Raw genomic sequence first — 25,865 nt, 5'->3', positions numbered from 1 at the left:
TAGGTTCCTTAGCGGCAAAATACAATACCCAGCGCAGCGTAAAATTAAATGAACGCTCTACTTGCGCTGAGAAGCCATGATTGTATGTTGAAAAACATAGTGTGCACTTCTTGCTTTATTTGAAAAAATATTTAAATATGTGGTTGAGAATCCCTCACAAATACACGTCTTTTATATATTCAAAGAGCAGCATCAGAGAGATGGCGCGGCTAGCAAGATAAAGAAATGAATGTTGTCGCAAAATCTGTCTTTCTGTATGTGTTTAGCTTAAGTAAATACATATTAGCTAACAGAAACAACGTGGGGCCATAGAAGGACCGTGTTGGAAGAAATTACGATGTTTTTGGCATTGCGAATAAACAATCTCGAGTGTTTATCTAGAAGGTATTTGTTATCAGCTGTGGTGGCCAGGCACTGATTGATGGACGGTCTATGTGACGTAACGAGACCACATGGTCCTTAAGAAGCTGCTTAGTGGGCCTCCTCGTAGACACGAGAGGACGAGATAGGAATCAAACAATGGACCCTTCGATCTCAGGTCATATGCTGTACGCATAGGTGACGCGAGAATGTTTGGTTTTAAAAATAAACATTGATTCTACCTCAGTGTGTGGCGTCATTCATTTCAGAGGCTGAAATCAAGGGTAATTGATCTCGTGAGTGGCTACTGCACCTACGCGAACGAGGATCTGCTAGGCGAGCTGCACGTAGCAGAATTTAAAGCAGGTGAATCGTGTCCTTCATGGCAAAGGTATCATGCCCCCAAAATGTAATGGTGCTAGTTCAGTTTCCTGCATACTTAACAGCAGAACTAGTTTTCCACACTATTCTTGACAGGCGAATTAGGTATAATGTCCTGCTGAATCAAGACTTTTACATTATCTCTGTCTACTTGCTTTAGATATCTCAGTGTTTGTGTTGAAAGCATTTAGGAAATGAGAAATGTTGATACATACTTTGAGACCAAAAATAAAGTGAGTAGAACACAAAAAAGGAACGCTGTGCCCTTCATTTTGAGAGCTCACGACTTCTTCAGTAGCGAAACACTCTGGAATGCGGCAAACATTTTGGTCGCTTGCTCTGAAAACTTAATTTTATCCAGCCATAATCATCTGCAAGTGATTGACATTTATTTGTAATAAACTTGCGGTGGCTTCCCATCGAGAAAAATGTTTCTTGTTGATAGCTTATAGCTGTATTGGAAAGCACATAACACAAGCAAAGTTCCGCAATTAAACGTCTGAGACTGTTGAGTTGAGAGGGCAGCTTTTAATTAAAAATTATCACTAAAGTTTGATAGTACCTATTAATCTTCTCTATTAAGTTTTTCCGGGCCTTTCATATTGCGTGAGATGGAGGCAGGAAGTTGTATGGGATGGTTGCAGGTCACGCTCAGTATTTTTGTGTATATATCGGCAAGTAATAGAAGGTAATTATAGCTTGTGACGAAGCAACCAGAGAGCCGTAAAGAAATGGGATTGTAATTAGCACATATGTCAGTACGTATAAAAAGTGGTCACATGTATGTGTGATTTAGGAAATCTGTCCGAGTTTTTTCTTCCGCCGCTCGCACGACCTCTTTTGGGACAATATTGCTATATCTCTAGATTGCTGTTATTATTTATGAGTGCCTGCCGTTTTCCAACAGTTATTCGAAAACATTGGAAAGCACTCAGCTTGTTCAAATTCCTTTATTTAGATTTGGCTAGAAATTTTTGCAAATTAAACTGTAGTTAAAATAGGGCTGTCAGTTTAACTGAGCAGCGTGGTTTGGAAATGACAATCTTTCACTCCAGCTATTATTTAAATTATTAATTTCGCAGAAAACTGTTTCCACTTATGGCCTTTTTTATTATTCTAGGGGAACTACCTCGAGGGTGGTCTTGACATCAACCGCTGTATAAGTAATTTTCGATCAGAAGTAATCAGTTATCTAAATTTCTCGATATTTCGGCAGCCTTTTTTGCATGTAGGACGAATTGGATGGTAATTTCTAAGATACGGAATATAAATTTTGGTCCGAAGATGTGGAATATTGGATACAAATGAAATAAAAAAGCTATGGCGCAAACATGGCATGCTGCGTGGATGTCTTTGCAAACTTACTGAAAACCAAATTGTGGCACGATCGCACTAAAGCAAATAACAGTAAGATGCGTAAGCTTCGTGTTAAGATTAACGTGATAACGTCTTTTAAACAAACTTCTCATTACTCAAATAGCTGTTGTGTGGAGTTACATTTCGCAGCCGGTCCAGTCTTCGGGCATTACGTACATGAAGTAGTGAATATCGAGAATGTCGCCAGCAGTCATATGTGTGATTTCGAAGCTTGACACAAAGCCTAATGGGGTAAGGGGTTATAAAATTACAAGGGTTCCATACTGCTGAACCCAAATATTGAGCGAAAGCATTAGCTGCTGGTGACCGAGCGTTCTTCTTCCTCAGCCCACATATAAAGCCCCGCTTTAACCAACCGATATGAACGTGTCTTAGTGGCCTATAGGGGCAACATGAATGTCAGGGTCCTAGCGGGCTGATTCTGACATAGCCATCCCATGTGAAACGAGAGACCCAAGTTGGTAGCTCCTGCCAGCCAGTGTGTCACGTGGGGTGCGACGTCACAACGTCACGTGGCGCGCCGTGGTTACCATCGGGACCACGCCGACGAGCCGAGCTGGTCTCCAGTTTTTCTTCCACTCGGTGTGATGTCACTATGGACTACGGAAACGAGAGACCCAGGTTAGCAGCTCCTGTCAGCGTGGGGTCGTCTACGGGGGTCGTCTAAAGGTCAAACGTCAAACGTGGTTACCGCCGGGACCACGCTGACGGCTTGAAAGTGTTAGTATTGCTTTCGCAATAAAATGACATTAGCATTCATATGCGTTGAGCTGATACTAGGGCACTGAAGCTGGATAGATAGATGTACTTTCGAGCTTTGGAGTAAGGTTGTATTTGACAGCGCTCAACATAAAGAAGAGCTATCACAGAGATATTGCGGAACACAGCAAGAACACATTTTCTTCACAGACTTGACTATGGCTTGATGACTGGCCTCAATGAATGCACACCGGTTGTCAACGTCGCTTCTAGAGCAGATAAAATACATCACCGAAGACATGCAGGTGGGCTGCATTCTGAAAATCTATATTTTCCTTACCATGTCGAACGTCACCATCCTTCTATGGCAACAACGAGCCACTACTTGCGGCGAGAAGGCAGCTACATCACCAAAAAAGGAAGAAGGATATGATAGATCTCTTCGTGACTACCATGATTGTTCAAGATAGTCGAAAACAAATCAGCTGAGGATGTAGCTGCATCGGCTCGTCTTGGTACCAGTATGTTAGTCACAACACTGACATGGGCCAACGCAGCAAGGCATTGCAAATGGTCTTCCGTAGATTGACTTTGAGGGCACTGCCTGTTCTGCGAAGCACAATATGACCTTTTTACACCATATTAATGTTTTACTCCAAATCACCATGCCCCTCTGCAGTCCCAACCGCGATGCTAGCAATCTGAGTCATCATTTGTGGGGAGAGGGGGACAGTCCGAAGAAATGCCTACACCAACCTCATCAGTGTGGCCGGCTCTCTGTCATGTAAGTGTATTTGGTAGTTATTTCTTGAGATTTCTAATTTTACGATTCAGAGTACTCTGCTTGCTTCCGCGTGCCACCTCTGGGAAATCTATCTCCTGGCGGTTAGGACTACACCTTTGTATTCACATATGGACTTATGATGCTATGGAATATTCGAGTTCATTTAGGGGTCAGTTCCAGGCTTCAAACATTGAGCTTGTTCTTTATCTACACTAAGAGTGTTAAACTCAGTCATGACGAAATTATTTCAGAATAATTAATCCCTAACCTTTCCTTCCCAGCTGGGGTGATTTTGTGATCAAGATGCCCGAATACTGTACCGAACTACCCGGCTTCAATTCCGACCACCGACTGCTGCGCTTCGATGGAGGCAAAACGGAGAGGCATCCGTGTGCTGTGCGATGTCACTGTACAACAAAATCCTCAGGTGGTCGAAATCACTCCGTAGCCTCACACTATGTCAACTCTTTATTTCTTTCCACTTTCACTCCCACCTTCGTCTCTTCCCGTACGGCATGATTCAGGTGACCACATAACAAGTGTGACAAATACTGCTTGCCCTTCCTTGAACTAATTAATATTATAACGTTTCCTTTTTTTCCTTTCCCTGTGTAGAGTAGTATGCTGGACACTGCCTGCTCACCCTGCCTAGACCTTCGGTCGCGGACGACGGCTGTTGCGACGCGCGTCTTTGTCTCTCCCTCTTTTCCTTTATTCTATATTTTCTCCTCTATCCGCACGAGGCAGTGGAGTTGGTTCAGGTACAGAGCCAGTAGCAGGCCAGTTATACTTCAGCTTTCTTTGAATTTCGGGCGCTGTTCTTTTGCAAAAGCCTCTTCTAGCGTCCTTACGCAGCAAAAGGTAAATGCAGACCCATTCCCAGGAATTGCATAGAATAGTGGCCCAAGTTCGTCGTTGGCGCTATTCCCTAAATTTTATTTCAAAATCGTAAGGGTACGTTGTGGTGATAACTCGTGTAAACGGAATTCGCGAGGCTTCATATCCATTAACACATCTCCATCACTAAACCGTCGAGCCACTACGTATTGACAGAGGCTGATTTGCTCGATTAGAGCTGGAGTTTTTTTTTAAACTGAGTGGTGTTGGTTGCATTCGCAGCGACGAATGGTGAATGCGAGCGATGGAGTTGAGCATCGCCGATCGACATATGGGCTCGTAACTGGGACTCTATGAGGGTATTTCCAACAACGACTTACTGCATGACACACGGTTGCATTCTAAGTTTATCCTAAAACGCAACGTGTTCAAGGTGGCCGGGACCCTAATAACGGAAGCACCGCGGGCCGGTGGAACTTGTAATTGTAATGCCATGTAAAAAGTGAATACCCGTGTTAAAATAGCGAAATTTAACGCCGACTTCCTCCCACCAACAGAGCAGATGAAACGGGCGCGCAGCGTAATTTCAATGAATGACACAATCACAATGAAATCTGTACAGTGTAAAGGCGTGATGCTCTTGCTACTGTTGCCATGCTTATCTAAACCCGCTAAACAATATGGCCACTAGGCGCTAGCGAGGAGCTTCCTGCAGTGCTTAGCAACAACGCTTATTTGCCACTCGCTGTGCAGAATCAAGAGAAAGGAAAGGATCAAATGGAAAAGGGAGAAATGGAGAGAAGAGATGTTTGGAACGGAATACTTCGTACGTCGTTTGCTTTCGATGTTTACGAGCGAGAAAAATAACATTCGAGTAACTCGACTGAAAGTAGTTGCAAGCATCCGAAGCTTTGTAAATCTCGACGCGTTCCGTGGATAATTTGCTGGACGAAACCTGCAAGATCAGCATGCAATTACTCGACTGAAAATAGGCGTTATTTAATGTATGTAATGACTAAAGAGTTCAGCTATTTTTTTCCGTCACGGTTCCGTCCACAAAGTTCCGCGTGGGTGCTTTCTCTGCCTTGCTATTTCTTCCTTTCAATTTCATCCTTTCCGCAGAACGCAGAGCCCGTGGCTTAGCTACAGAGCCAGTAGCCGGCGTGTGTATTTTCTTTTCCTTCCGCATTGATTGACTGGTTGGTTCACAGGAAGGGAAAGGCGCAGTATCTGTCGCACTTGTAGCTGTGGACACCTGAACCGCGCCGTAAGGGAAGGGAAGAAGATGGGAGAGAAAGTGGATAGAGAGAAAGAAGAGCAGTAGTGGAGGGCTACATTTCGACCTTCTGAGGATCTTTAACGTGGGCTGACATCGCACAGCACACGGACGCCACTTCGTTTCGCCTCCATCGAAACGCAGCCGCCGAGGTCGTGTTCGAACCCCGGAACTCCGGCACAGTAGTCGGGCATCTTACCACTGCGCCACCCCGGCGGGGCTGGTAGGTCAACGCCGCTCGCGGTGGGGGCTCCACCGAATTTTATTGTTGTAGGCCGTCATTGCAACCGCCACTGCTTCGGTGGTGGATGACGGCCGTTGTGGCGGCGCGCTTTTTCTCCCTCCTCTATTTTCTCTTCTGTCCGCCCATCGCCCCGTCGCCCCGCCGGGGTGGTGCAATGGTAAGACGCCTGACGCCTTACTACTGTGCCGGAGTACCCGGGTTCGAACCCGACCTCGGCGGCTGCTTTTCGAAGGAGGAGAAACGAAGCGGCGTCCGTGTGCTGTGCGATGTCAGCGCACGTTAAAGATCCCCAGGTGGTCGAAATTACGCCTTAGCCCTTCACTATGGCTGCTCTTTCTCTCTTTCCACTTTCGCTCCAACCTTCCTTCCTTCCCTTACGGCGCGGTTCGGGTGTCCACAGAGCAAGTGTGACAGATACTGCGCCTTTCCCTTCCTGTGAACCAACCAACCAACCAACCAACCAACCAACCAACCAACCAACCAACCAACCGACCGACCGACCGACCGACCGACCGACCGACCGACCGACCGACCGACCGACCGACCGACCGACCGACCGACCGACCGACCGACCGACCGACCGACCGACCGACCGACCGACCGACCGACCGACCGACCGACCGACCGACCGACCGACCGACCGACCGACCGACCGACCGACCGACCGACCGACCGACCGACCGACCGACCGACCGACCGACCGACCGACCGACCGACCGACCGACCGACCGACCGACCGACCGACCGACCGACCGACCATCCCAGCCTCGTAGGGCCAAGAACTACCACTCTTCAGCACCTCCCAGCGAGGATGACACGGAACAAGAATGGGTACCAAAGAGCTGCGCTCCAAAACAAAGATCGACGCAAGACGTCGAAATTTCCGCAGTCCTCCACTACGGCGTCTCTCATAGCCTGAGCCTGAGTTGCTTTGGGGCGTTGAACCCTGCAAACCAAATCAAACGTATCCTCAACAAGAAAATTTCCTGACCAGTAAATCATGGTCGAGTCGCTTGCTTTGATATATAATTTGGTGCTTGGATATACTTTTGCGGTTGATGCCTGTGTTATAAATATTATAAAAATTTTAACCCACTTTCTACGGTTCTTTAGCTCTTGCCATTGAAGTTATTTGGTTCACATGGAAGGAAAGCGCAGTGTCTGTCACACTTGCTTTGTGGACGCCTTAATCGCGCCGTAGAGAGAGGAAGGAAGGTGGGAGTGAAAGGAGAAGAGAGGTTGAGGGCTACGAAGTAAGTTCGACTACATGGGAATATTTAACGTGCTGTGACATCGCACAGCGAACGGACGCATCTTCGTTTCGCCTAGGGTGCCTCGGTGTAGCGCGCCGCCGTACACGGTGGCGCTGGCATCGAGGCACCCTAGTTTCTCCTCCATCGAAACGCAGCCGCCGGCTGTGGGGATCGAACCCGGACACTCCAGCACAGTAGTCGTGCGTCTTACCCCTGAATCATCGCAAGGAGCGAATCTTAATTTCATGTTTGTTTTTTGTCTTGCTAACTTTCTCGCTGTAGTTTTCAAGAACACATCTGTCTGCCCTGTCCTGGATTTTTGTTTTAATTTGCCTAAAAGCTCAGCTGTGTGAGGGTGCCAGCAAACAGACGCATACTCAAGTATTGGTCTAACATGACTCAAGTACAGGTAGATTTTTATGTTACTTGGCATATCACTTACATTCCCCCTGAAGAAACACAAAACTGATGCGGCCCAATTTACAATATATATTGTTGTGCCATTCCAGCGTAAATCAGATACAAAAAAGTCTCACTGAAATTCTAATTCCTTACTTATGTTTAAGGTAATGTTACCCACTCCATACTTATACCTATGGCAAGCGCGTTGTCTTCTGAAGGTGACGTGAACAGGTTTAGTTATTTGTAATGACATGTCTCAACGCGCACACCAACCTGCTAAGGTATCTCAATTATCTTGCAACACTTGTGAATTCGAATTGGCGCTAATTACTCTATGAAGGAGACAATCATAGGCATTTAGAATTTTGACCGTGTATAGTTTGAAATATTAATGTATAACAAAAACCGCAGTGGATCCAACACAGAGCCGTGGGGGAACCCAGAGATCACTGGTGTGTATTGGGAAAAACACTGTTCAGAACAAGAATCGTTTTCCATTATGACATGTTCGGCAATCTGCTGATTACTATTAAATTCAAGCTTCTAAGCTTCTAATTTGGTAAGGAGGAGGCTGTACACATCTGAATCAATCCAGGAGAACACAGTCAACAACTAGTGGCTTATCAATTGTCAAGGTCAAATTGTGGGCAAACTCTACCAACTGTGTATCACACAATAAACTTTTCCTGAATCCATGTTGACTGGAACTGATGAGATTATGTTTGGTTATATGAGTCATGGCGCAGCTATATATTACGTACAAGCTCTGTAATCCACAGAGAATAGTAGTGAAGAAAACGGGTACGTAGTTCTGAACGGAGTTTCTCTTACCACTGTTTTAAACAGGAACAACTCGCGCTACCTTCTGATCACATGGCGAGACATTTATACGAGGAACTTTTTAAACAGCGTGAAATAAAAGCTATCAACACAATAACTTACAATTACTGCGCGAATATCATCAGGACCATGTGCCTTGGCTTGGTTCACATCTTTCAACAATTTACAGATTCGCTTAGTACAGAGAGTGACTTCCGGCATACGGTCAATTTTGCACAGACAAAAAAGATAAACTTCACTGAACTAGACGGCGTAAATACAGGTTAGAAATAACGGCTAATCATTAAACTTTTTCCTAACTGCGACGTATGATTTCCGCAGTCTTTTTGAATGTTCGTGCAGAGTTGCTTTCTTTAGTTATTACGTTTCACATACCTCCAAAAGGCTTTGGTCTCCCTGACAAGCCTTTCGCCTTTGCAAATCCTGCAATGCAGGATTTTCGTTGACTTCAATTTTATTTCCTTTCAGCTATGATAAAATCTCCGACGAGTTAGATTCCTTGCACCTTTGATACATTTGACGCTGCTTTACGAATTATTGCACGGGACCCAGCGTAATACCATGGTTTGTCTCGAGCTATCTTAAATGATACAATTCTGGACGGTAAAAAATCTTCGCATAGGTGATCAAACCGTTTCTTTTTGAATGTATTCCATAGCTGTTCTATATTTAGGTTATTCACAAGGGCATCAAAAGTTGGGAAATACGTTTCTACAGCAGCGTGGATCGCCTCGTAGTCCGCCCTGCTATAGGCAGAAAGCTTTCTCTCAGGTATTTTCGCAGCCTTCGCGCATACAGCCGTTAAATCTGAGAGAACAATATCATCGTCGCTAAGCTCTGGGAACACCCGTACATTGCAAACGACATCAGGCATAAAGCAAGAAGTCAAATAGGTACACGAACAGTTCCGTCACTTCGCGATGAGTGACGAACACACTGAGAAAAGTGATGTTGGTTCATTATATCAAAAATTCAGGACCCTACATTAAGGAAACTAGCAGCAACTGTCCGACTCCAGGAGCGCTGAAATATTCGGTTTATCAAGTTTTAGTAGTGCGGCTTGTAAAAAGCGGTCAAATGTTCAGTTCACCAAGTTTTGTTAGTATGGCATGTTAGTGATGTTTATCCAGTATTGCGATAATAAACATTCTCCTTGTGTATTTTGGTTAAGTGTACATTTGAACGTGTGTTTCGGAATAGAACTTTAAGAGCCGTTCAAACTATGCATGACAAGCACTTTTACAGGGAAGATGGCAACCTTGCTCATCGAGAACGAGTTTTGCTTGCGACCATTCTGATTGGTGTCTGCATTTTCAGGTGCAAATCCTGGAACACAAATTTGATGAGTACTGCAAAGTGTGAGATATATATTGACATGGATGATCACGAAATGCAGCGTTGCAATAAAAGAAAAAGGAGAAGAGACGTTCAAAGAATTTTTGAAATACATTTTTACAGGGGAGATTAGAAAAGGCAGCCTTGCTACAAAACTAAAGGTGGCCGATAAAGCCTATCCGCATCTAGAGTTCTTATCGTCACTATGATTGAAAGCTACCCCTGAAGCGCGAATTCTGAAATACAGACTATTCAAATAGTGAAACAAGTTGTTAGAGGGGGATGCTCACGAAAGGCAGCCTTACCATTAACCAAAAGCCGGTGGTACAGCCAGTCGAAACCCAGATTTCTTATTTCTATTCTGACTCTATTCTACTTCTTGAGGTGCGCATTTTAAAACGGAACCTTGTAGAGCTGTATATAGCGTGTTGCACAATTTGAGGCGCGATGTAGAATGCTTCTCCCAGCTAAACCGCGGAATCCTCGCAGTTCAAATTTTGCACAGAAATGGCATTTTGTCGCTAGTATTTTTAATGCGACATTTGTTTGAGGTACTTGCCTGATTCGATCAAAAGAAGTCAGATGTTCCCATCTTATGCGGCGGCGACGACGCCAGACGAGTCGCTGCCCCAGCGATGGTACTTGCGACGCCACCTCATGCTGCTACAACAACTCTGTAGCAGGAAAAGAGAGGGCGAACGTTTCTGGCAGAAGGTTTGAGTTGTTGTAGCAGCATGAGGTGGCGTCACAAGTACCATCGCTTGGGTAGCGACTCGTCTGGCGTCGTCGCCGCCGCATAAGATGGGAACATCTGACTTCTTTTGATCGAATCAGGCAAGTACCTCAAACAAATGTCGCATTAAAAAATACTAGCGACAAAGGGCCATTTCTGTGCAAAATTTGAACTGCGAGGATTCCGCGGTTTAGCTGGGAGAAGCATTCTACATCGCGCCTCTAATTGTGCAACGCGCTGTATGTGTGGAATATATTGTTACCGGTGAGATTTATTGAAGGATACTATACCGTAAGGCTCAGATTGTAGAGTCTGACTTTCGTGATTCATCCATGTAGCAAAGAAAATTCCAAGAGCACTGCTATTTCTACAATGCAGCAATGCTTAAGTCTGAGCGTTGCTACAGCACAGGGTGCGTCACGTTTGTTTTCATTATTATTATTAGGAAAATACGCCATCATTATCATCCCTGCGGCGTGTTTTCCGCGCTACTACCAATGAGCTGTCTGCGATTAATATTCTTTCAGGCAACATTGCTCCAGTTTTAATTGCAATAAAAAGAATATGTACAATATAGAAAGAAATGCACTGAAATATTTTTAGGAGTGTTTGGGAAAGCTAGCTGTAATGTTCTTCCACTGACTCAGAACTTGCGAGTTAATATTTCCTGGGTATATTTGGATAAACTTGACTTCCTGGTAATCGAATGTTGTTTATTTCAGCAGTTATTAGCCTGTCTACCTGGTCTTGCCCTTCTGTTTCCGTGCCGAATGGACGTGCCCAAATGATTTTTAACCCAACCCACCTTGGTGTAATATAATTATTTATATCAACTCACTACGGCATACATCGCAACACACATGTGCATCCACAAATGTCGGATGGACGTGTAACTGTAAAATAATGAAAATGTCTTTGTCAACTCACAGCTGTATACATCGCAACACACATGCGCAATGCATACTGTGCATGCCATTGCCGTATATTTTAGAGCGCAGCTCTTTGGCGCCCATTCCTGGGTTTCGCGTCGGCGTCGGCGTCGGCCTCGTAACCAGCTCCGCCCCCCTTTCATCTCCCCAGCGCTAGCAGCGACCGACTGATACCTCTGGATGCCGCTGACGCCGCTAGAGTCAAGATAACGTGACTGCATAAACTGATTTAAAACTGATTTATTTAGAGGAAGGGAAAGGCGCGGTAACTGACTCACTTGTTTTCTGTGGACACCGCAACCGCGCCGTAAGGGAAGGGAGGAAGGTGGGAGTGAAAGTGGAAAGAGAAAGAAAGAGGAGCCGTAGTGGAGGGCTACGGAGTAATTTCGACCACCTGGGGATCTTTAACGTGCGCTGACATCGCACAGCACACGGACGCCTCTTCGTTTCGCCTCCATCGAAACGCAGCCGCCGAGGTCGGGATCGAACCCGGGTACTCCGGCACAGTAGTCGGGCGTCTTACCACTGCACCACCCCGGCGGGGCTGACTGCATAGAACACCGTCGCCGCCATGCAGAGAGAGGAGGAGAGGGTTCCCCCCCGTTCCTGTGTGGCGGATAGGGTGCTCTTAAGTTGCCGACGCGCCGGTTATTTCACGTAGGCCCCGGCACGTCGACGAATACGTGACCACCTTCCCACGGCTAGACCTGGTTCTTGGCGCTGCGGAAGCGAGGGTATCATATTGTTTGCGTCGGCATCGGCGGCGTTGTCCCTGAAACCAACTCCGCAGCTGGGGTTGACTCACTATCGGCGTCAGCAGCATCAGTCAGTCGCTGCTATCTCTTCCCTCCTCCCTTTATCGCGTTGTCCGCTTGCTGCGCGCGCTTCTGCCCCTATCGTTTGCCGCTGGGTGTACACGTCGCCCACCTCCCCCCTCTTCCTGCGAGTCTCCGGTTGTCAAAGCGCCGGCTCGAACTTAATTCCTTTCTTCGCTCCTCCTCCAATGCAACCCCTGTGCGGTGACAATCAGAGAGCCAGATCGGTGGCGGCGGATCTGTATATGTGCACCGCCCGAGCCTAAATTGCCGCTGCCGTTCGCCACTGCGAAATTATCTGCCAGTTCTTTCTGAGCCATGAGCGAGACGACCGGTGGAAGTCCTCCGTCTGCTGCTGCTGCTGCTAAACGAGGTGCCAGAGCAGAGGGACCAAGTCGAACATATATCAGTCTATTTCTCCGACCACAAAGCTTCCTTCATGACTGTCAAGAACTGTTAGTGGAGTCTTTGTTAAAGGAATACATGTGAAAAATAAAAAAAAAATTCTGTGATAGCGCATACATGTGTTGCTCGATTTCTTTGCCTCAATCTATCGAAAAGGTGAAACAGCTTATTTGCTGCGCTCAAATTTCGCATTAGGAAGTAACGTAATCGTCGGTAATTTTTTTATATCTATTTTATGTTGCGAATTGTCTTTTGTGTAAATCTGCATTCAAATTGTATACATTATCAGCAAGAACAACCAAATTTTATTCTCCTTGTATATACTAATTTGTGATGCATTAGCTCGTTAGGATGTACATTATGTGCTTTTTTAGTTCTTAATCATACACATTTTTTTTTGTCATTTTTCGCTGCTCATGTGAATGTCTAATGTCTAATAAAACGTTTTCTAAACACATCATTTTCTGTTTTGATTATTTCTCGCAGCTCCTGTGAAAGCCTAATGCCTAATAAATTTTTTTCTAAACACCTTATAAATCCGGCGTTGGCTACGCAGGACCGTAACAAATTGGAAGTGGCCGTGTGCTGTGCGATGTCAGCGCACGTTAAAGATCCCCAAGTGGTCGAAATTACTCCGTAGCCCTCCACTACGGCTCCTCTTTCTCTCTTTCCACCTTCATTCCCACCTTCCTCCCTTCCCTTACGGCGCGGGTCGGGTGTCCACAGAGCAAGTGTGACAGTTACTGCGCCTTTCCCTTCCTGTGAACCAATTAAAAAAAAATCGGAAGTGACTTGCCAATGGCCGGAACACGAATTCACTGACGCATCAAATTCAAGTGATCAAATGAGTCTTGGAAGAAAAGGTTATTTTTGTTGTAAATGGAATTATTTATGTGTTAAGGCGAAAGCCTTCCTTGTTTCATGATCAGCATCTCGCGAGCGCGAGATCTGTGCGGGAGACCTCTTCGCGAGATTCCGCGAGATGGGTTCTCCTTGCTCCTGTGTACCTGCGATCTTCATGGTGAGGTAGTGGGAGCAACGCCGAGTTCGCTGTAGGGTGCCTCGATGTAGCGCGCCGCCGTCGGCGCTGGCATCGAGGCGCCCTAATGCGGTGCGCTGTACCGCCGATTTCAGACTTGGAGCAGATGCGCGAGAAAACGGTGAAGCGATGTAAAAAGTTTGCTCTGCCAGGATATACGCAGCGAGAGACGCGTGAGACCTCTTTGTACCCCGTCGTCGATGTACCTTTCAGAGGCTAATTGAATTGGTCGAGGTGCATATTCACGCCGTCGCTTATCGCGACGTTCTGCGCGTTCGTCGATTTCTTCCGCTCATAGCCCCGCCGGGGTGGTGCAGTGGTAAGACGACCGACTACTGTGCCGGAGTACCCGGGTTCGAACCCGACCTCGGCGGCTGCATTTCGATGGAGGCGAAACAAAGAGGCGTCCGTGTGCTGTGCGATGTCAGCGCACGTTAAAGATCTCTAAGTGGTCGAAACAACTCCGTAGCCCTCCACTACGGCTCCTCTTTCTCTCTTTACACTTTCACTCGCACCTTTATCTCTTCCCTTACGGCGCGGTTGAGGTGTCCACAAAAAACAAGTGAGACAGTTACCGCGCCTTTCCCTTCTTATAAATAACGCAGTTTAAATCTTCCGCTCATAATATAATTATATTTGGTTCACAGGAAAGGAAAGGCGCAGTATCTGTCACACTTGCTCTGTGGACGCCTGAACCGCGCCGTAAGAGAAGGATAAAGGTGGGAGCGAAAGTGGAAAGAGAGAAGGGGAGCCGTAGTGGAGGGCTATGGAGTAATTTCGACCACGTGAGAATCTTTAACGTGCACTGACATCGCACAGCACATGACTGCCACTTCATTTCGCCTTCGTCGAAACGCAGCCGCCAAAGTCGGGTTCGAACCTGGATACTCCGGCACAGTAGCCGGGCGTCTTACCACTGTACCACCCCGGCGGAGTTCGCTCTTCGCCTTCGCCTGGTTTCGTTCCGACAGCTAAGCCTGGTTTGTTCCAGACTCTTCGACCCTTTCTAAGATGCGATGAGGCAAACGCGTCTGTTGGACGATTGCCTAAGCCCCCCACGAAGGCCCCTTTTTCTCTGTATTTTCTCTCTCACATGTCTGTCGGAGTTAACTTCGTGTGATTTGCCTACGATGCGCTCCTGTCTGGCATCTCTCTACGTTAGTTTTCGCCCGCAGAGTCTGCCTAGATATCGTTTCTATTAGGGTTGGTTGGTTTGCGGGGTTTAACGTCCCAAAACGACTATGGCTATGAGAGACGCCGTAGTGGAGGACTCCGGAAATTTCGACCACCTGGGGTTCTTTAACGTGCACTGACATCGCACAGCACACGGACGCCTTGCTTTTCGCCTCCGTCCATATCCAGAAATCGTATGTGCAGATTATCTCACTATCAATGTTTTAAAAATGCCTGAGGGAAGTGCTTGAACGGAACTTTTTATAATTGTAGCTTCGCCCTAATTCTGTTTTTGCGCATTTATCGCCCTTACGAACCAGCGCCAAGCTTTTATCAATGATGCCGTCAGTGGATGTTTGAGAATGGCGTGTCTTTTCGACACGGAATAGACGCTTATGAAAGAAATTGAGCACGTCTTTGATAAAGGGAAAGCGCCACATGAACGAAAACAAGTACGGGTGGCAAATGATTTCACATGAAAATAGACACGTCTGTTGTATTTATGCCTTGTCAAATATTTGATGACGAGGGTTGCTGTTTTATTCAGAGTGGTATATGCAGCGTCACACGGATGGGGTCTGTCAATAACAAGCATGCTTCCTGACGAAAGCCTGAAATCCGGTTGGACATGTGCAGTGGGGTGGGCAAGGATATTTCCAGCAGTTCTGTAAAGAAGGTACAATAGAGTTATTTAAGCAGAGGAGTCATAGTGCATTGGGGCACAGCAAAGTTATAGCGAGATTGTCCCGTTAAATTAAATTGGTTCACAGGAAGGGAAAGGCGCAGTAACTGTCACACTTGCTCTGTGGACACCCGAACCGCGCCGTAAGGGAAGGGAGGAAGGAGGGAATGACAGTGGATAGAGAGAAAGGGGATCCGTAGTGGAGGGCTACGGAGTAATTTCGACCACCTGGGGATCTTTAACGTGCGCTGACATCGCACAGAAGAGGCGAAATGCAGTGCACTTACATAGTCTGAACAGGTGTTCTGGCCGATTCTTCCCTCCACAGTTGCTTTTTCAGTAGCTTTGCTGTCTTCAGCGGTAACACAGTAACTGCGAATTGGCGTAATAGGTATCAACGAGAATAATGAGCATATTTTTATTTTGTGTATGTATTATGAAGCTTGCACAGTATTACACCCACGTATCCGTTTAAAATTTTTGATTAAAAAGTAGCGGTTATACTCTTTATTATTGATTATTACTTACACAGTACTGGTAGCCTCAAGTTGAGGCTGTAGGTACAGCACAAACAACACATACTATAAAGAAACCGAGGTACAAAAGGCCAGATTACGCAAACTGGCATGAACAACTGAGTGAATGCAAGGGCAGAGACAAAATATTGTCACGTAGTGGTGACGAGGTCGACGACACAAATTAAGGGGGTCGATGATTGCACTAAAGAAACCTTTTATTTGGGCTGACTTGCGCCCGCAAAAGAACTAAGCGACTCGGCGGCGGCGATAGCAACAAACGCGCTCGTCGGTCGTCGAACAAAGAATGCTCGTCACACTCGGCAACGCTCAATTTAAAGGCTGGACAGAACAATCTAGATAACGTCGCAAACAGCTACCAGCACGGGCTGGAACATTGTGGAAAGACAACCGAGTGGCCGGAACCTTCGAGACAGATCTCGGTGCATCTTGTGCTACAACAAAACTGATAAAGGTGTGACTCGCGACATCGAGCGTTAATAATAATAATAATAATAATTGGTTCGCAGGAAGGGAAAGGCGCAGTATCTGCCACACTTGCTATGTGGACACCTGAACCGCGCCGTAAGGGAAGGGAGGAAGGTGGGAGTGAAAGTGGAAAGTGATTAAGAGGAGCCGTAGTGGAGGGCTGCGGAGTAATTTCGACCACCTGGGGATCTTTAACGTGCGCTGACATCGCACAGCACACGGACGCCACTTCGTTTCGCCTCCATTGAAACGCAGCCGCCGAGGCCGGGATTCGATCCCGGGAGCTCCGGCACAGTAGTCGGGCGTCTTACCACTGCACCACCCCGGCGCGGTACATCGAGCATTAATAAAGATTACGGAACCGATACGCGGTCCAGAATGAGAGTTATAAGCCTGTATGCCGGCGGCCGCCAAAAAACAACAAATACTGTTTTGAAGGTTTCGCGGCATTACTCCCCCCTTAAAAAAACATCGCCTCGGTGTTCCAAAACAAAGCAACTTAAACATAAACACTGCGAAGTTTCAACACCACAGATTGTTTAACGTGCGTAATAAGGCTTCAGTCGTACAACATGTACAATTTCTGGGCGTGCGCGTCGCCGTTGTGATGCTGAAGTTCCGTCGGGAATGACTTCATAGTCCAGTGGTCCGACGCGGCGAAGGATTTTGTATGGCCCAAAGTATCGACGCAACAACTTTTCACTTAATCCGCGACGGCGAATTGGTGTCCAAACCCACACTTGGTCTCCTGGATTGTACTCTGCGTGGCGTCGTCGTAAATTGTATCGTCGGCTGTCGGTGCGCTGTTGGTCTTTAATACACAGCCGTGCGAGTCGTCGAGCTTCCTCTGCACGCTGCAGGTAGGCGGCGACGTCGAAGTTGTCCTCGTTGGTTACGTGCGGTAGCATTGCGTCGAGCGTCGTCGTGGGCTCCCTACCGTACACAAGCTTGAACGGGGTCGCTCTGGTCGTCTCCTGGATTGCCGTGTTATACGCGAAGATCACGTACGGCAAGATGGCGTCCCAGGTCTTGTGTTCAGCGTCGACGTACATAGCGATCATGTCCGCGATCGTTTTGTTCAGGCGCTCCGTAAGGCCATTGGTCTGGGGATGGTACGCAGTTGTTCGTCGATGGCTTGTGTGACTGTATTCCAGGATGGCTTGCGTCAACTCTGCCGTAAACGCCGTTCCCCGGTCCGTGATGAGCACTTCTCGGGCGCCGTGTCGCAAGAGAATTTGTTCGACAAAAAATTTGGCGACTTCTGCCGCGGTACCATTGGGCAGTGCTTTTGCTTCGGCGTAACGGGTAAGGTAGTCAGTGGCCACGATGATCCACTTGTTACCCATAGACGAAGATGGAAAGGGGCCAAGGAGATCCATCCCAATTTGTTGAAAGGGCATGATTGGGGGCGGAATCGGGTTTAGTTGTCCTGCTGGTCTGATCGGCGGCGTCTTGCGTCGTTGGCACTCACGACACGTCTTCACGTAGTGGGCAACTTCGGCAGGCAGTCGCGGCCAGTAGTACTTCTCCTGGATTCGATGCAACGTGCGCGCAAATCCCAGGCGGCCTGCTGTGGGCTCATCGTGTAACGCCTGCAGAATCTCTTGCCGGAGGGTTTTGGGCACTACGAGAAGCTGCGCGGTCTTGTTGGGTGCGAAGTTCTTCACGAGGAGGCTATTGCTTAACGTGAAGGATGATAAATGTCGCCTGAACACACCAGGAGGGGAAGCGGTCTTTCCTTCCAAGTAATCGGCTAGCGCTTTCAGTTCAGGGTCTGATCGCTGTTGTTCTGCGAAACTGCTGGCGCTTACCGGTCCCAAAAAGGCGCCGTCGTCATCGTCCTTCGGGGGAGCATCGACGGGAGCGCGGGATAAGCAGTCTGCGTCGGAATGCTTTCGGCCCGACTTATAGACTACAGTCATGTCAAATTCTTGAAGTCGTAGGCTCCATCTGGCAAGGCGGCCGGAGGGATCTTTCAAATTAGCCAGCCAGCAGAGCGCGTGATGGTCGCTTACCACCTTGAATGGTCGGCCGTATAGGTATGAACGAAACTTAGAAGTGGCCCAGATGATTGCAAGGCACTCCTTCTCGGTCGTCGAGTAATTGGCTTCGGCTTTTGTGAGTCACCTGCTAGCGTAGGCGATTACTTTCTCCTGTCCGGCACTCTTCTGGACGAGAACGGCTCCTAGGCCCACACTGCTCGCGTCGGTGTGAATTTCGGTCTCGGCGTTTTCATCAAAGTGGCTAAGTACAGGAGGGCATTGCAGGCGGCGCTTGAGTTCGTCGAAGGCTTCTCCTTACGGCGCTTCCCATTTAAAAGGTACGTCAGCCTTTGTAAGCTGCGTCAACGGTTCGGCGATCCGCGAAAAGTTTCTGACAAATCGTCGATAATAAGCGCACAGCCCAAGAAATCGGCGCACAGCTTTCTTGTCGGCAGGCGGTGGGAATTGTGCGATTGCAGCTGTTTTCTCCGGGTCTGGGCGAATACCGTCCTTGCTAACTATGTGACCTAGGAACCGGAGTTCTTCGTAGGCAAAGTGACACTTCTCTGCTTTTAGTGTTAGTCCCGATGACTTGATGGCTTCCAACACTGTCTGTAGTCGTTTGAGGTGGTCTTCAAAGGTTGACGAGAAGACAACAACGTCGTCCAAATATACCAAACAAATTTGCCACTTCAAGCCTGCCAAGACTGTGTCCATTACTCGTTGAAACGTGGCTGGTGCGGAGCAGAGGCCAAATGGCATCACCTTGAACTCATGAAGGCCATCCGGTGTGATGAATGCGGTCTTCTCGCGATCTCTTTCGTCGACCTCAATTTGCCAATATCCGCTCTTCAGGTCCATCGATGAGAAGTACCTTGCATTGCAGAGCCGGTCGAGAGTGTCGTCGATGCGGGGAAGCGGGTAGACATCCTTCTTCGTTATGCTATTCAAGCTTCGGTAATCAACGCAGAAGCGAAGTGTGCTGTCTTTATTCTTGACCAAAACGACTGGTGCCGCCCAGGGGCTGTTCGATGGCTGGATTACGTCATCACGCAGCATTTCCTCAACTTGATTGCGAATGGCCTGCCGTTCTCGCGGCGATACACGATAAGGGCTTTGGCGCAGAGGTCGGTCGTGTTCGTCCGTTATAATGCGGTGCTTGGCCAGTGGTGTTTGTCCTACCTTTGATGATGACGAGAAGCACTCCCTGTAGTTTCGAAGAAGACTGCGAATCTGGTTTTTCCTGGTGTGGGTCAATACTGGGTTGATGTCAAATGTGGGCTGACGGAATTGGTCCGGTGCGTCTTCCAGTGGTTGGGCTTGGAGGGCGAATACGTCTTTGAGGTCTGCTAATTCGTCGAGAAAAGCGATGGTCGTGCCCTTGTTGAGATGCCGGTATTCTTCAGTGAAGTTTGTTACCAGCACCTGAGCTTGTCCTCTCCGGAATTTCGCAATGCCTCTTGCGATGCCGATACCTCGTTCCAAGAGCAATTGGATATTTCCTTCGACGATGCCTTCAGCGGTTTCGATGTCTGTGCTACCTACACTGACGGCCACGCTTGATCGGGGCGGCACGGTCAATTCTCCGTCGAGGACGTTTAGAGCGACGTGTTGCGTCGAAGTCGTCAAAGCAGGTATGGCTTTGTCTGCAGAGAGCTTGATGAGCTTGGATCGGAGGTCGATGATAGCCCTATTTTCATTTAGGAAGTCCATGCCTAAAATCACGTCGCGGGAGCACTGCTGCAAGACCACAAAACTGGTGGGGTAAGTACGCCCATTTACAATTATTCTTGCAGTACACCGTCCCGATGGAGTAATCAGGTTGCCACCAGCGGTGCGAATCAGCGGGCCATCCCAAGCGGTTGTAACTTTCCTGAGATGGGAGGCTAACGGTCCACTGATGACTGAATAGTCAGCTCCGGTGTCTACAAGGGCAGTGACTCTCCGACCGTCGATATCAACTTCAAGGTCACCTATTCGCGTCCTCGCATTGCACGTGGGCCTTAGTGTCCGATCTCGGCTCCGTCGTTTCTTCAGGTCATGGCCGGGGCATACCGTTGTTACTTCGCTGGGCGGTGGTGTCTGCTTGCACTCTCGTCGTGTTGTCGTCGATGTCGTTGTGTGGAGCGGCGATGAAATGGTTGCGTCGTCGTTAGTGGTCGTCGGCGGCGGAGGATCTTCGTCTTTTCGCCGTTGAGCAACCTCACCTCCAAAGGTTGCTGCCTTTAGTTTCTCCTACGGGGGCTAGGAGACCGTCCTTGCACGTAACTGCGGCCCGGCGACGCAAATCGGGCATTGTACGGTGATGGGGAGCGTGACAGACGCCTTGGCGACGAGTGCTCTCCGCTGCGCAGGAAGTCGTTGATTTCCTGTGGTCGCTCGCCAGGACGGGGTCGTGGGGCGTCGACAGCGAAACCACGGAGGCCGATCCGCCTGTGCGGGCAGTGACGGAGGATGTGTCCTGCCTCACCACAATGGAAGCAGAGCGGTCGGTTGTTTGCTGTCCTCCAGGCGTCGCACTTTCTGGGGCTTGGGGGTCGTTGGTAGGCTTGGCGGGCGAGGGCTAAGGGGCGGCTTTCGGGAACAGGACGGTTGCGGCGAGGGCTCGGAAAGTCATTACGTCGGGGAGGAGGGTGACGTAATGCACCAGCGTTGTTCATCGCTATTGCCTCTTGTGCTGGAACAGTCGCAGCCGTCGCTTTAGGAACGCCCAGCGCCTGCTGGACTTCTTCACGGACGACGTCCGCGAGCGTCGCCACCTGGGGTTGTTGCAATGATGGCTGCATTCGGCGGAGCTCTTCACGCACGATCTTCCGGATGAGGTCACGAAGGTTCTCTCCACTTGCCGATGCGCTGGGGTAGTGGCTTGAGTAGTCTGGCTGAAGTGGTCGCTCGTAGTGGCGCATCCGGGTGGCCAACGTCTTCTCGATAGTAGACGCCTCCGTTTCAAATTCCGCCACTGTTTTTGGCGGATTTCGGACAAGACTTGCGAAAAGCGATTCTTTCACGCCTCGCATTAAAAATTTGAGTCTCTCGTCTTCGGTAATGTTAGGGTCGGCGCGGCGAAAGAGACGCTTCATCTCCTCAACGTATGCCAGGACAGGCTCGTTAGGAAGTTGCAGTCTTGATTGGAGGAGGGCCTGAGCTCTTTCTTTTCGGACAGAACTTGTAAAGGCCATCAAGAACTGTGCTTTGAAAATCTCCCAATCCTTGAAAGAAGTCTCGTGATTTTCAAACCAAATTCGGGCATGTCCTTGAAGAACAAAGTAGACCTGCCTGAGTTTCGCAGCGTCGTTTCAGCCGTTGAAATCTGCCACACGATCGAAAAGGTCCATCCAATCTCCCGCATCTTCATCCGGTAGTCCATGGAAGCAGGGGGGCTCACGAGGTTGGACGAAAACAACCAGTGCTGTAGGCTGGGCCATTGTCAGCGTCGATGCCTTCCGAGATCGAATGGGGTCAGGCAGCAGACCGTGTTCGGGTTGTAGGCCTTGAAGTCGGCGGCTGGCTCGGTGACCTGTAGGCTGGTCTTCCAGGGTGTCAGGAACACGGCTTGGGTCTTCGCTTGAAGGATCAAAGGCAGCAACTCCACCAGAGGTCACGTAGTGGTGACAAGGTCGACGACACAAATGAAGGGGGTCGATGATTGCACTAAAGAAACCTTTTATTTGGGCTGACTTGCGCCCGCAAAAGAACTAAGCAACTTGGTGGCGGCGATAGCAACAAACGCGCTCGTCGGTCGTCGAACAAAGAATGCTCGTCACACTCGGCAACGCTCAATTTAAAGGCTGAACAGAACAATCTAGATAACGTCGCAAACAGCTACCAGCACGGGCTGGAACATTGTGGAAAGACAATCGAATGGCCGGAACCTTCGAGACAGATCTCGGTGCATCTTGTGCTACAACAAAACTGATAAAGGTGTGACTCGCGACATCGAGCATTAACAAACAAAGATTACGGAACCGATACGCGGTCCATAATCAGAGTGATAAGCCTGTATGCCGGCGGCCGCCAAAAAACAACAAATACTGTTTTGAAGGTTTCGCGGCAATATCATTCTTTTAAGAAATTATAAAGGAAAATTAAGAACACACAGTTGCACGTCACAAAGTTCAAATCGCCTACAACTGAAAGCATCTGACGAATGATCAAGTAGTTGGGCTTTCTGCAGCACTTGCGAGCAGTCGATTCCATCGATTCCAGTCAAATTTTTTTTAGTATGATGCGAAGGGGTGCTTTGCCTGTACACTTGTTTAAGGTGCTCGAGTATTTACACTGCTTATTTATCGTGGCATAACATGTAAATACATTTTAATCGATCTCTTTGGTACCACTTTTCTGAACGCTGTAATCCTGCATTTCTTACTAGGGCAACGGCGGTTCTACGCCAACTATAGGAGCGGTAAACTAATGTAGGTGCTTTCTTTTGAACAGGTTCTAGCTTCTTTATGTCGCCCTCTGTGGACAGATCCTAAACTATTCATCCATATTCTATGATAGGCTGAACTAAACTTTTGTATGCAGCTAACTTCACCGCGCTGGTACAATGCTGCAGTTTTCTTCTCAGGCAACGAAGTTTCCCCACGGCTTGCTTCACCTACGGATAGCAAGAAAGGTAATTGCTGCCGCTTCCCTGTTACACTCTTTGCATCTCAATTTTTGTGCTACTGTCATTCGCCGATATGAGCGCCACAGTGCAATCTTCGGTAGAGCGCTTTTGATTAGAACCTGGTCTCTGTTAATATCAACTTAATGATAGACTATAAAGTCGTTAGCGTATAGCTTTATTCTGACGGATAGGTTGTGAACTAGGTCGTTAATGAAGAGTGAAAAGAACAATGGGCCACGAACTGATCGTTGTGGGATGCCCCCTCTAACAGGTGCAGGATCAGAGCACAGGTAATCAATACGAACACACTGGCGCCGACCACAAAGATATGTTTCGGTGAACGCAGGAGGTAAATTGTTCCTTAACAGAGGTTGATGTTTGGAAAGGGGCTCAGGGTCTGAGACGCGATCGACTGTTTTTTAAAAATTAATAAACAAAATTTCAATTTGGCTTTAAACATCATTTGCTACCGAGACGTCGTGAAGAAATTCTAGAATAAAAAATCTCTATATTGCTCTTATTTTGTATTCCATAAGATAAAAGAAACATACCGTTCGTTTACCAATGTGTGAAAGAATCGCGGAAGATTGACGAATTGGGACTATATGCACGAAGAAAACTTAACGAATGTTCGCTAAAGGCGAACCTTTGTAAGATATCTAGTTAAGTTGAATAAAGATATGTGTGTTCGCCTTTATAAATATTCTGCAAAAATATCGTGTCCTACGCTCAATGTGGACAAGAATATGGTGTCCTACGCGCAGTAAACAACGAATGGAAAAACCTTTCGTACTCTTGGCAGGAAGTTCCGGATAGCACTCTTCTTGAGCTTACCATGATAAATATTGGTTTTATGAAACAATTTTACGCAATGTCGAAAATAGATTTGTTGAGATTGCGTGCATATAGACGTTCTTTATTCGTTTACGGGCTAAAAAGTTGGCGAATTTTAACGGCTGAGGAGTTTTCAAGGCCGGAGCAGTTCTATTTAACATCACAAAGTGCCTACAAAGTTTGTAGGTTGAGCATCGTGGTTCTTATTTTACGAAGCATATTTAACACGTTGTTTGTAATTCTTAAATCTCAGTCTAATTGAAATTAAGCAAAAGAATTACCTAGCTGAGTAACTTGTCTAGATATCTAAGTATTCGAAGCCACTACATATTCAGCTACCGAAAGCATTGACCGTACCTAAGTGAGGAGCCTTGCAGCACGTTAACAGAATGAGGAGCGGGACTTTGGCTACCGTTTACGGCCACAGTATAGAAGCGGCTTTTCACCAAACACCGCAATTAATGGCATATCTGATTGTCATGTGAGGGTGGGGGGGGGGGGGTTGTGTTTTGATCGCGAATGTCTATTATGCCTCTGCAGGCGAATGTATTTCAATAAATAGTAAATACGTAAATAATATAAAAGTGAAAAACGTTGCCGTCCCGAATGCATGAGGGAGGACTTTTAAACCACTGACAAAAATCGTCTGAAAGCTTTAGCAGAAATATAGGTACGGCAGTCCAAACAGGTAGTTTTAGACTATTGCTGACCATCAGGTTTCAAGAGGAAGACAAACAGCAATCATTTCTTTGTACTCAAAAAATGAAAGCATAGCAGTATCTGTCATGTCCATTGCGGTGTAAATAATCGGCCTGCGCATGTGAAATGCTTTCAACACCGGACCATTAACTAAGGACCTCCTCGAGGGCTTGATTTATTACACAATAAGCAACATTTTGACAAAAAATCTAAGATATATTTCAAAAAACATTGGAGAAAACTTTTAACATATTGGCAAGCATATTTGATGCAATTATATTACACCGTCTTCGAGTTTCGTAGTCGGTAGAACAATAATATATAGCGCTTTTCTTGTATATATTCACGGCTATTTGTTATGCTGCCCAGATAAAGATGAGTGCGACTAAATTATTTATAAATATTACCAAAATGTATACTTTTCAGTAGAAAATAGCGGTGTTTAAATTAGCGCACTACGAGCGGAAACTACTGAAATAAAGATTTGTAGGTGCTTACTTATCTCTGACAGCAGAATATCGCGTAATGCGACCATAATTACTATCACAGCAGATTTTACAACGATTAGGGTGGATAGACATACACCTAATTACAAAGGCTGTACAACTGCCGTTAGCTTTCGCGTAAAATAATATTATTACAACAGTCGAGGACGTTTTAAACCTGAACGCTAAAGATAGCCTGTACAAAAATTCTACAAGCGAAAAATAAATTACTACCAAACCAAAAGCCCAAATAGGATCACAAGCTTGAAAAAACGGCTCATTCTTTTCTCCCGTTTAGCTTCCTGTGTAGCTAATTTCTCTCCAGAAGTGTCAGCACGAGTGGAGGAAGTGGACGTCGCCTTTATATACCAGTCCAGCATGATGAAGGTATCGCTAAGCTTCCAAGCGCAGAAAAAATATTTCGCTTGAAATTAAATTTTGGTAATACATTTGAGGAAGCCGGTAATTTTATTTCAAAGAAACGCTGGAGAGGCATCTGACAAAAAAAAAAAGACGCTAATGAATTAAGCAGTGGATCGAAGCATAAATCACTGCACCATAGCGAAACGCCAAACCTATGCATTCTATATGGCATTCAGTTTCACACTCTACCGCCGTAAAGACACTTATTGCATTATCAGTCGCTAGAACGAAGACATAAAAAAGCTACAGTGAAACCTCGTTT

At 47.2% G+C, this 25,865-nt stretch overlaps 1 long non-coding RNA gene across 1 annotated transcript; it reads right to left on the bottom strand.

Moving 5' to 3' along the window:
- Window positions 1-15,417: 15,417 nt before the first annotated feature.
- Window positions 15,418-25,511, bottom strand: LOC146181584 (uncharacterized). The gene is made up of 3 exons (XR_014700008.1): window positions 25,415-25,511; window positions 15,852-15,936; window positions 15,418-15,547 (listed from the first exon to the last, which is right to left on the bottom strand). It is a non-coding gene; the product is annotated as an uncharacterized LOC146181584 (long non-coding RNA).
- Window positions 25,512-25,865: the final 354 nt, after the last annotated feature.

Source organism: Amblyomma maculatum, chromosome 8 (genome assembly GCF_055883805.1).
Source record: "Amblyomma maculatum isolate TAMU_Amacu chromosome 8, ASM5588380v1, whole genome shotgun sequence".
Lineage (NCBI taxonomy): Eukaryota > Metazoa > Arthropoda > Arachnida > Ixodida > Ixodidae > Amblyomma > Amblyomma maculatum.
The sequence above is the reverse complement of the archived record's forward strand: the minus strand, read 5'-3'. Positions and strand labels throughout refer to the sequence as shown.